Raw genomic sequence first — 12,765 nt, 5'->3', positions numbered from 1 at the left:
AAGGGAGATCCTCCTCCAAGCAACCACAAGAGGTCACCATTTGCAAGGTGCCTTGAGCCGCAGCAGACCATATGCTGTTAGGGAGGGAATTCCAGGATTTGTCCCAGTGAAGAGATGACAATATACTTCCAAGTTAGGATCGTGAGTGGGAATTTGCAGGAGCAGTAACCCCATGCGTCTTGTCCTTCTATATGGCAGTGATCACAAGTTTTGAAAGCTATTGTCAAAGAAGCCTTGCTGAGTCACTGTAATATAGTATGTAGATGGTACGCATGTTCGAGCATTTTTAATCACAGATTCCCTACAGTGTGGAAGCAGGCCGTTCAGCCCATCGAGTCCCACTCCAACCCTCTGAAGAACACCCATACCCTATTCTGTAATCCTGCATTTCCCGTGGCCAATCCATCTAACCTGCACATCTTTGGACTGTGGGAGCAAACCGGAGCACCCGGAGGAAACCCACGCAGACACAGGGAGAACATGCACACTCCACACAGTCAGTCGCCCAAGGTTGGAATTGAACTCAGGTTCCTGGTACAGTGAGGCAGCAGGGCTGACTACTGAGCCATTGTGCCACCTGTATTTATACAAGGTGATGGATAGGGTGCCAATCAAGGGTATTGTGTTTTTAGAGTGGTGTTGGAGCTGCATCCATCCAGATGGGGGGAGATTGTTCCATCACACTCCTGAATTGTGCCTTGTAGATGTTGGACAGGCTTTGGGGAGTCAGGAGGTGAGTTAGCCACTGAGGGTTTCCTAGACTCTGTCGATCTCTTGTTGCCACTGTATTTATGATGCCTGGTTCAGTTCAGTTTCTGATGTGGGATTCAGCAACAATGGTGTGTCAAGAGAGACTGAAAAAGCAGCGCTTCCCTTATGACCATAACAGAGATAATGCAACAGCGCTGCACTCCCTGTAGAAGGCAGTAGTTGGAGAGAGAATGTATCTGGGATGGCGCCATAGCGCTGTCAACCTGACTTGGGCGAAGAGTTCTTGCTGATTCTGACATTCCAACCACACTCAAAGTAAATGAGCCAATTGAATATCAAAAATCTTTCCTGCTCAACCGGAGAGGTTTTTTTTGGTATAGAAAGAAAAAGGCTACTTTTGGATAGCACCTCCCACAATCTTTGCAATATCCACAGGCGTTTCATGGTCAACAGTGATGTAACATTTGGAAAGGTTGTATATACGATAAACATTAGAAGCTGCCAGAAGAACTGTGCTAATCAGCACAGCTGCAACACTGACATTTAAAAGCAATGTAAAAATTCTTGGCCACAGTGATTACACTGCTTCATGAGCTGTACAGCTCTATGGGCACACCCGAGGTCATAAGAGGCACGATATAAATGCAAGTCTTGCACTCTTCTGGTTTTTGGGATTGGCTGTGACTGCTGATGGGTTGAGTGCTTGTCTGGTGTCCGCTTGCAATGGGCACGGACTTTATGAACTTTATCAGCAACCAGAGACTGGGCTGAGACGTTCAGTCCATAAACTCCCTGCCTATTATGAGTGGTCACCAGGCAAGCACTCACCTCATCAGTGATCAATAAGTGAGGCGCTAGAAAAGCATAATCAGTCAGGCAGCATCAGAGGAGCAGGAGTGTCGACGTTTCGAGCATAAGCTCAGATTCCTGATGAAGAGCTTATGCCTGAAACATCGGTTTTCCTGATCCTCAGATGCTGCCTGGCTGGCTGTGCTTTTCCAGTGCCACACGTTTTGACTCTGATCTCCAGCATCTGCAGTCCTCACTTTCTCCTAACCCATTAGTGGTCACACCCAATCCTAAAAACCAGAAGAGTGCAAGACTTGCATTTGTATAGTGCCTCTCATGACCTCCGTGTGTCTGTAGAAGCTGTACAGCTCATGAATCCAGGGTAACCAAGGCAGCCAAAATCAGCACAGCAAGCTCCCACAACCAGCAATGTGACAATGTCACATTTTTAGGGTAGTTGTCTGGATGGATAAATACTGGTGAGAATACCTGGGAAACCTCACCCTGCTCTTTTTTTTTATTCTCTTTCTTGACAAACTACAATGGAATTGCTCACCTAACAGAGCAGGTAGAATTTTTTTTTCACAGTTTGGGCTTGAAGAACAGGCATCTCTGCCACTGCAGCACTCCCTCTGCGCTGCATTACTCCCTCAGCTGTGATTTCAGTGCTCCAGGCTCTGGAGTGGGACTCGAGTGCTCAGCGTTTTAACTCTGAGGGAAGAGTGTCACTCACTGAGCCATAACCGATAGTAACAACGGCAAGTAACAGCAGATAAAGTGGGCCTGACTGCTGCCATCTAGTGGCAAAACCATTGTTTTAAAAAATTGCTTGTTTTCATTATTCTTTAATGGGATGTGGGTAACACTAGCAGTGCCAGCATCATGTCCTTGAAATAACATGGCTTGCTAGGCCACTTCAGAGAGGAGCTAAGAGGCAGTCACCTTGCTGTGAGTCTGGAATCACATGTAGGCCAGGCCAGGTAAGAACAGCAAATTTCCTCTTCTAAATTTTATTGCTTTATTGTCATGTGTATTGAAGTACAGTGAAAAGCTTTGTTTACGAGGAATACATGCAGATTATAGTAAGTAAGGGTGTACAGAACAAACATTTTAGCAGAGGCATGCAGGTTACATTGCACAGAGCATACGAGAGAGAGTAATGTTAGCCAGAGCAGCATTATTGGAGGCTAGGTGGACATTAGGTGGTTAAAGGATGTTAAGTGGGGTTTTTATGACAATTGCTGAGAATTGCACAGTCACCTCTAACTTTATATTCCAGACATTTTAAATTCCATCAGGTGCCATAGTAGGATTTGAACCTGTGTCCCCAGAACATCAGGCTGCTCTGACCTTGCAGACGTCCAAGTGAACTATTAGATCGCAAAGAAGTGATGGTTTTCTGAGTAATGAGAGCCTTGCATAGGTGCTGAGTAGCCAGCTACTGCAGGCACTCCCTATTGGTGAACTACTGTCGTGGAAAACAGCCCAAAGGAAGGTTCACACCAGACTTCAAAACATTAGCTCTGTTTCTCTCTCCACAGATGTTGCTAGAGCTGCTGAGTTTCTCCAGCAATTTCTGGGTTTGTTTTGGTTTCAGTGTGCACAATATTTTGCTTTTACTTCTGGAATTGTCGTTATTGGAATGTAGGGTATTTAACAGCCAATTTCCACACAGCAAGCTCCCTTAAACGATCCAGTTGAGAAAGACATCAGCCAAGATTGAGGAGCAGAGATGACGGTTTGAATGACTTAATTCTGGTCCTATATCTTTGTGGTCAGACTCTCTGTCAGTCATTTTGGTTGAGGGATCAATGTTAGCCAGAGTACTGTGGAAGTTCCCTTGTTTGACTTCTAAATGGGATCTTTTATGTGAACAGGAGACGGTAGGCAGGAGTAATATTTTGCTTGGAAAAACAGCACTTCTAATAATGAAGGAATGCTGCAATGACTCTGACAGCAGCCAGCCACACGAGGGAATGGGCAACAGGTATTGCACTTTCAGGAGCAAATATTTATTTGAGCTGTAAATACTGACGGACTATTGTCAGTCCCAGCCTCGAGGACTTCTGTGATTTTGATATTGTGACTCATTGGGGGTAGTGCACTGGAAATCAAGCCCCACTATTCCCAAAGCTGTCACAGATTTTTAAATAAGCACACACAACTCCTCAAATATCGGATTTTCAGACTAAGGTTGATTTTTTTTTAATGTAAAAAGCATAGACCAAGTTTCTATACATCATGAACAATAATTCTTATGACAATGATTAGACTTTGGTAAACAGTTCTAAACCATTGACATATAACACCACTCATTAAAACTGTATTCCTGTTATAAACTCCCCCCTTATACATACGGATAAGGAAAATGCAGGGGAAGAATTGGAAAGATAGTTTGGTAGTCTTTGCTCCCAAGTTCTGCCAAGCCAGTTCTTACTAATCTAAAAGTTTCTTCCTGCCTTTGCTTTTCCAATGGCTTCTACTGTTTATTGTAAAAAGCACCAAGTGACTGGTTCACTTGTGAAATATCACTGATTTATCCGTTAAAAGTTACAGCTGAAAGTAAGGTGAGCTGTTTTTCTTCTTGTTAAAAGTGAGTTTTAACTGCAGTGAACAGAGACCAATCCTGAGCTGGCTAAGATCAAATTCCTTCTCTGTTTCTTGTTCCCATCCCCAAATTGCTACCTGAGAACCAATCACATGGCTGTTGATAAGCAAAAAGCCCTCTCATCAGTAACTGGCCACCAGTCCATAGGCCTGTTCCCTTCTTGTTGCCATCCAGAACTTTATATAGAATCATACATTACAGGGAAACAGACTCTTTGGTCAAACTCATCCACACAGAAAGGATATCCTAATCTGATCTAGTCCAATTTTCCAGCATTTTGTCTATATCCATATAAACTCATCCTAATCATATACCCATCCAAATGCCTTTTAAATGTTGTAATTATAACCCCCAATACCACTTCCTCTGGCAGCTCATTCTATGCATGCATCAGCATACCCTCTGTATGAAAAAGTTATCCCTCAAGTCCTTTTCAAATTTTTGCCTCTCACTTTAAACCTATACTCTCTAGTTTTGGACTCCTGTAGCCTGGACTATTCACCCTATCCATGCCCCTCATGATTTTATATACCTGTATATGGTCACCCTTTGGCCACTGATACTCTGGTGAGAAAATTCCCAGCCTATTCAGCTTCTGTCTATAACCCAAACCCTTGTAAATCTTTTCTGGACCCTCCCAAGTTCAATAAAATCATTCCTATAGAAGGGCCTCACCAATGTCCTGTACAGCCACAACATGACCTACCAACTCCTTTACTCAATGCACTGACCAATGAAGGCAAGTGTGCCAAACACCTTCTTCACTTCCCTTTCTACCTGCGACTCCATTTTCAAGGAATTTTGCACCTGCACCCCAAGGTCTGTTTGTTCGACAACACTTCAACTCAGCTTGGTGCCCTGTTTCCCTCAGGAGGTTACAAAGCAGCTGACTGAGAACCTTAGAATTTTATACTTGAGTAATTCAAGCTCAAGTTTAATTTGAAAAAGCCAGGCATTTCAGGATCTGAGGGCCCATATCAATGGGTCAATTGGAAGGTTGTTAAGCGAACAGACTATTTTCCTTACCCCTGTCGGATTTTTGTTGTGAATCGGTAACTGAAAAGCATTAGTGCCTGTATTAGCAGAATGAATGCTTGTCGCCAGCTCTGGGCAGATTGAATGTCAATATAATACAAGGGGTTCAGAAGCTGCTGAAAATATGATCACTCATCGCTGGGTCCAGCAACATTGTCTATTTTGAAAACAAACAGTTGTTAAACACAGAATTATTAAAGGGGATACTTTTTTTTTTATTTGCTGTTTCTCGTCATGTGTTCTGGCTACGGCACAAGAAATGTTGGACTATCTCATCAATGCTGTGCTGCAGCATTAATGTCATTGGATGTGTAATCCAGAGGCTCTGGCTGAATCCCTGGGGTTGGAAGTTCAAATCCTATCATGATAGCCAATGGAACTTCATTTACTAAAACAAAATCTGCAATGTAAAATTAATTTCTGTAATTGATTATGAGTGGTTCTTAATAGCTATAAAAGACCATCTAGTTCATTAACGTCCCTGAGGGAAGGATATCTGCCATCCTTACTTCATCTGGCCTACCGGTGACACCAGACTCTCAACAATATGTTTGTCTCTTAAACAGCCCTCAGAAATAGCTGAGGAAACAATTCAGTTCAAAGTCAATTAGGATGGTCCACAAATACTGAACTTGCCAGTAATGCCTTTGTTCCATGAAATAATTAAGTATCTGTTATGCTACTAAAAATTGGTTTCTCATTTTTGTATGTTCATTTATCTCCTCTCTCCAGCACTTCAGCTTAACCTCCGTTCTGCCAAGCCACGTTTTGGGAGGAAGTTAAAATGGTCATTGTAAAGAGAAAGGAAGCTGGTGGTTGCTGTTCAACTTCAGACCTATCGGATACTGCTTCAGGTTTCTTTGCTTGGACACCCATTGGGGTTCTGACTTCTTTAAAACCTTTGCTATTTCGTCGGATTGGAATGTGCTCACAGGCCTGGCTTGATGACATGGATTTTCTTTTTTTTTGCTCTTGCTTCGAAAATCTTCATCTTCATTTTCAACTGGCATTTTTCATAAAACAAATTATAGAACAGTTGGCGGGTTCATGCTACCAAACATCAGTTCAGAACATGGTGCGACCACTGTCTTCCAGTTATTATATTTATACACGCTTGGAGATTTTTAAAGGATTACCAGTACTTAATTACACAATTTTATAAAATTTGCCTTTGGTGTGTGGTGCACATTGTGGAATAGATAATGGTGAGTATTAATGAAATGAGGTGAGCACAGAATGATCGGTTAAAAGGCTTCAGACTCTGGTTTTAGGTGTAGGCTGATCATTGTAGCTACCAACAGTGTTGGACAACTAAACCTTAGAAGTTAAGAACTTTGAGGCAGGAGTGGGCAATTCAGCCCCACTATATTGTGGTTAATCTCATCTTGGCTTCAACTCCACTTTCCTGCCTGCTCTGCATCACCCTTCAATCTATTACTAATAAATAATCTGTGAGGACGGGATGGTGGCTCAGTGGTTAGCACTGCTGCCTCACGGGACCAGGGTTCAATTCCAGCCTTGGGCAACTGTCTGTGTGGAGTTTGCACATTCTCCCCTTGTCTGTGTGGGTTTCCTCTGGGTGCTACGGTTACCATCCACAATCCAAAGATGTGCAGGTCAGGTGAATGACCATGCTAAATTGCCCACAGTGTTAAATGCATTAGTCAGGGGTAGATATTGGGTAGGGAAATAGGTCTGGGTAGGTTATTCTTCAAAGGGTCGGTTTGGGTTGAAGGGCTTGTTGGCATACTGTAGGGAATCTAATCTGATCTGTCTGCTCTTTAAATTTACTCAAGATCCCAGCATCCACCACACTCTGAGATGGTGAGTTCCATAGATTCATAATCCTTTAAGAGAAGTAATTTCTTCTCATCTCTGTTTTAAATCTGTTACCCCTTAGCCTAAAACGATGACTTCTTATTTTAAATTGCCCCACAAGGGGAAACACCCTCTTCATATGTCTAGTTTGTCAATCCCCTTTAGCATCTTACATACCTCAATTAGATCTCTCATTCTACCAGTGAATAAACACTGCAGAGAGTATTGGCTGAAACTGTTCCATTTCTCTTCATAAGACAAACCCCTCATCTCTGGAATCAATCCTGAAACCTTCTTAGGAGTTACTGCTCACTAACCAGCTTGTAAGAAATTAAGTTGATTGTTTCATTTCTGCCTCTTTGAGTGAAGGAGTATTTCAACTTGTCTTTAAATTGTGTTTCTAACATGGGAAGTTTTACAAAGGAGCATTGCCAGATGAAAGTGACTTAAAACATGTGAGATATTCAGACAGGCACCCAAAAGCTTGGTCAAAGAATTTTAATGAGCTTTTTCTTCTTTAAATAAGAAGGGGACTTTAAGGAATTCTTAGGAAATGAACTTGAACAGTTAAAGAAGAAGTGACCAGTGGTGGAATAAAGGAAATTGGGATCCAGAAAAGAACATCACTACTTCCTTTAAAATAGCAGACTGAACAATATCATACGGTTGTCTTAAATGTTCTCACAATTGCAGGAAGACTTCTGTTTCATGGAGGATCTTGTGTTTTAGTTTCTTTTCCAAAGTGTGAACATTCAAAAATGTCACTCAATGTTTCTGGAAGGCTTTATAAGATTTGCAGTGCACAGTTTAAGGAACATTGGGCATTTACTGCAAGTGGTTCTTTTTTAAGATTTAATTGCTTACTTTCTCTTCTAGTTCATTTTTGAGGTTGCTTACTAATGAAGGATAGAGAGATTGTGGGGGGAAGTATTCTGGTGCTTTATGTACAGTTGAGTTGAGGTAGAGAGAGGTCTTTATTAAGTGACTTGATGGCATCAGAAGGAGATGGAGTAATGTGATAAAATCTATCCATCATTTTATAAACCCTCCTAATGCCTTCCCATCATTGACTTGAGGAAATCAAATTCCAAGTGCTTTGAGATAGGAACTGTCAGACTTCACTACATTTGCTCAGTTAAATTTGCCATTAGCACTGGTAGCCTTGGGCAGAGTGTAATATTTCTTTCACAATTTCCTATTTCGCAGCATATAGCTACAGTGAGAGTCTCGTTTCAAGTCAGTGGTGTTTTGGTATCTATTTATGGGATTTTTTTTTGTAATTGGGAATTACTTTAGCAATAACTGAATGCAGCTCAATGTGGAATTTCAATTGTTTTAATTAAGACTTAGAATGAATGGCTTGTAGCTATAAATAAAGTGGATTTGAATTTTTTATCCTTTTACAAGGTCATTTTTTAAAGAACATTGTTCTGACACAGGGTAAACCCTCCTGCTTAATTTAAACCAGCAACGCAGAAAAGATTTATCTCCTGCAGTAATCTGTGAAAATTCGAGAGTCCAAGAAATATTTAAAGTAAAAATTAGCATCTTTATTTCTTAAGGTATAATAGAGAATAATTAACTAACAACTATTTACAACTCCTTCCTTTAACCTATCTTTTACCTTCCACTTCTACAATATAGTCCGATAAAAGCCCCCCAGTTAAGATTTTCCAAAAAAGTCAAGTTTTCAAAACCAGCCAGATGTTGTCTCTTTCTCGGTCGCCTTCTCCTTCGGGATTTCTGTTTCACAGGTTGCTGATCGATGAAGATACCTTTTAAGAGAGCTATTCTCCGGGCAGTCTGCAGATGCTAGTGGCTTGGCTTGTGTCCAATACCAGTATGCCTTTCCTTAGATAAGTGGCCCAGAGCTGTTCAGAGTCTTCCAGCTGTGGACTAACTAGTGCTTTGCATAGTTTTAGCAAGACTTCTAGCAAGTTTGAGTAAGAACAGTAAAGTGTATCGGTAAAATGAGGCAAATGCTATCCATCCCATTTTCTTTTTTGTAGCTAAGTTATAGGGGTCAAAGTGTTTTTAGTGAGGAACGCTAGAACACAGAAAACCCCAACTGGCTGACATTTTGCTTTATGAGCTGTAAGGAAATTTGGTAAGAGTACTCTTCAGGGATCTAATGGGGTAGAAATTCCTCAATTGTTCTCTGGCTAGCTCACTGGAATATCGGTGGAAATCTAAAGCCAATCACTGATGTTGCTGACAATATTTTCACCAAGGTTAGCCCGCTTTTAAAAAGAGCATAATTAATTCTGATCCCTACATATTCAAAAAATAATAGAGGAACTGGAGGAGATGCAGAATTATTTTACAAGGATGATAACACAACTGAGACCTATTTATCGCAGCAAAACTGAACTGGTTGTGGGTTTTATTTCCCTTGGGGAAGAGGAGGTTGAGCAATGAAATCTTTTAAAATTATGAAATGTTTTGATAGGATGGGCATCATGTAGATGTTAAGATTAGAGGGGGTGCTGGAAAAGCACAGCAGGTCAGGCAGCGTCTGAGGAGCAGACTCTGATCTCTCGCAGGGTGGCACGGTGGCTTAGTCGTTAGCACTGCTGCCTCATAGCACTAGGGTTCCAGGTTCGAGTCCAGCCTTGGGTGACTGTCTGTACAGAGTTTGCACTTCCCCCCCTGAGTCTGCAAGGGTTTCCTCCGGGTGCTCCGGTTTCCTCTCACAATCCAAAGATGTGCAGGTCAGGTGGATTGGCCATGCTAAATTGCCCATAGTGTTAGGTGCATCATTCAGAGGGAAATGGGTCTGGGTAGGTTGCTCTTCGGAGGGTTGATGTGGACTGGTTGGGTCGGAGAGTTGGTGTGGACTGGTTGGGCCGAAGGGCCTGTTTCCACACTGTAGGGAATCTAATCTAATCTGCAGTCCTCACTTTTGCCTATCACGTAGATGTTTCCAATTGTTTGGCAGGATAGTGACTAATACATCCATAAGGAATTCAGGAGAAATTTCTTTACCCACATAATAGAACAGATATTTTGCTGGGGAGGTGATGGCCTAGTGATGTTATTGCTGAACTGTTAACTCAGAGACCCAGATAATGTTCTGGGGCACCTGGGTTTGAATCCTGCCACAGCAGATGGTGGAATTTGAATTCAATAAAAATCCTGGAATTAAGAATCCAATAATGTAGTCATGTGTGGATTGTCAGCAAAAATCCATCCGGTTCCCTAATGTCCTTTAGGGAAGGAAACTGCCATCCTTACCTGGTCTGTCCTACATGTAACTCCAGACGCAGAAAATGGGGTTGACTCTTAACTGCCCCCAGGGCAATTAGGGATGGGCAATAAATGCTGGCCTAGCTAGCAATGCCCTGATCCTGTGAGTGAATAAAACAAAAACAATCAGAGGTCTTACTTTGTATTCATCTAGCGGATGTTAAATAAACTCTGAAGAAGAAATAAATGGTTAAAGAGGTGGGAGGGCACACATGGGTGAAAAAATGTAATAATAATATAATTGTTTTCTTACGGGGTTAGTCATTCATGAGACTGGAACGAACAACCCAGTGTTGGGAGTTCAAATCTCTCAATAGCAATTAGAGAATTGACTGGAAGAATGGGTGCAGCCAAGTGGAAATATGTACTCACAGTGAGGACTATCTAAGTAACCATTCTTCATGTATGAGTCTTAATAGGGAGCGTTTCATTATATTTAACTTGTAAAAGACCACAGCCCAGTCCATATTTATCCTGAACAGATATTAGTCTCTTGCCCACCTTCCAAAAGCATCTCTATGTAGCAATCTTGAGGAAAAACAGGAACGTACTATATTCCCAAAAGCACTGTCTTTCTGTCTCTCCAATCGGATCCATCCCCTGCTCATTTACAGTTACTAAAGAAATGCCGCATATACTCGTGTATAGGTCGGATTTTGATGACAGGTTTTTAAAGCTGAAATTAGGGGGCTGACTAGTACACGGGCACAAGTTTTGAGGGGCTGAAATTCATGCTGCAATTTGAAATACGGTGTTATTAGCAAAAATCACTTTGATCGCTCAACTCATCCTGGATAAAGAAGAAAAGCATAATGAATTACGGTAAAGGTAATTACCAGATAAAAGCAAGAGACCGGTATGAAAATTGAACATGCCAAAGACTCATTGAAACCCTGCAAAACCACACTGTTCAACATCATCATGGCTTGGTATAATGGCACACTTCAAATGAAACATTTATTAAATTCTAAATGTGTAAGTGTCTTGGACTTTCCTGCCAAATTCTTCCATTTCCCTCCCATTTACTCTCATATGTTATGAACCTCAGCAACGTTAACAAATTTGTCAAAGAATTAAAGATATACTGGCATGTAGCTAATATATCTCACTTTTATTCAGATATAATGATGCAATTAAGATGATCAACTTTTTAACAATATTAACTTTTGGATACATAATGAACAAAGTGCAATAAGTACCGATAGACTTAGTACCAGTCGGAATGAATGAAGCAAAACATGTTGTAAACTAAATGCAGTAAATGGAGTTATGAATGGCGATGTGATATAGTTAACAAAGAGTGATGAATAGAGTTATCAATATGAATGAATGAATGCGATTTGATGTGATTAGTAAGGTCGACTGATACAAAAGATATATGGAAATACAAGATTTTTGGCCATAAATAAGGAGTTTACTTATACATGAGATTGACCTATACACAAGTATATACAGTATATACATAAGGTTGGAACCTTTTGTAAAATTCTGGAAATTGAAGTATGTTTAAAATGTATTACAGGAGTGATTGCAGCAAATCAAGATGTTTTATAGTATAGTGGGTGCTTCCTGCCTCTGACCCTGAAGCTCTGAGGTCAAGAGCACCCCCTCACCCAAACCAGGACTTGATGGCTGCAGGGGGTGATATCATAACACAGCCAAACGGGTGGAGTACCAACTCATAAATCCCTCCAACATACTCCAATGGCACGAGGTAAGAGTGGGAGAGATTCCCAGTCAGCCATATGTTGAAAAGAAATTAGAGCCTCCATCATTCACTGTCCAAAGTGTCCTGCTGCTGCATCAACCTGGACTCTGTGTGTGTGTGTGTGTTATGGGGGGTGGGTGAAGGGCAGTTGGCTGGATGGCCAGTATAAATCAGATTGAACCCTGTTCCGGGCTGGGGCCTACCTCCTTGCTTGAGCCACGATGGAGATCACAATGATGTGGTTTGGACCCTGCCTTTAGCCAGAGAACTGTGAGGCTGAAGAAGAAGAATAGTGTCTGTAATCCCTGTAAATATGATCGGGGTGCTCACTACCAATGGCCTGTTCGGATAAATGACCAGGTAATCTGCTATAGAAGAAAATATGCTTGACGGCATGTAATCACTCTGTGCTGATTTATCTTCTCCTTTTAATTCTCTTCTCATGCTTGTTAATGATTTGCACTCTTGGCATTAATCCTTCACTTCTGTTTGTATTGCTCAGTTTGTGTTGCTAATTATTTCACTAGATTGCCAAATTCAAGAACGGTGTCACCAACTCTGAACATGAATAAATCCATCTCGCCATGGTCTGCAGTGTTAAATCATTAAAGAAATTACAGTGGACCCAGATGTAGCTGCAGAATAGAATGCAGAGTTCTGTCTGCAGAGTTTCATATCACATCATGTAAACACAGTTTAATTTTGCATCAAGAGCAACCAAATTCAGGCGCATAGTGTTAAAACCTTACTTTTGCCAAGGCATTTTCAATGGCTTATGATTTGTCTTGTTTTTCTGACACACTGCAGAAGCAACAGAATGTCTCATTTCCCCAGGGTTTGTGCCTTCTTC

The 12,765-nt window shown here is 41.4% G+C and overlaps 1 protein-coding gene across 2 annotated transcripts in view; it reads left to right on the top strand.

Annotated features, from left to right (window-relative positions):
* Window positions 1-12,502, top strand: part of LOC122550922 (uncharacterized) — a 53,376-nt gene extending 40,874 nt beyond the window's left edge. For both annotated transcript variants that reach the window (XM_043692387.2, XM_043692386.2), the window contains one exon: window positions 5,876-12,502. The gene's annotated coding sequence lies outside the window, so the exon portion shown is untranslated. The remainder of the gene's footprint in view (window positions 1-5,875) is intronic.
* Window positions 12,503-12,765: the final 263 nt, after the last annotated feature.

This window comes from Chiloscyllium plagiosum, unplaced genomic scaffold (genome assembly GCF_037043375.1).
Source record: "Chiloscyllium plagiosum isolate Xiang-an unplaced genomic scaffold, Cpla_swu_hap1 HiC_scaffold_6, whole genome shotgun sequence".
Classification (NCBI taxonomy): Eukaryota; Metazoa; Chordata; class Chondrichthyes; order Orectolobiformes; family Hemiscylliidae; genus Chiloscyllium; species Chiloscyllium plagiosum.
This window is presented reverse-complemented; position numbering and strand designations above follow the sequence as displayed.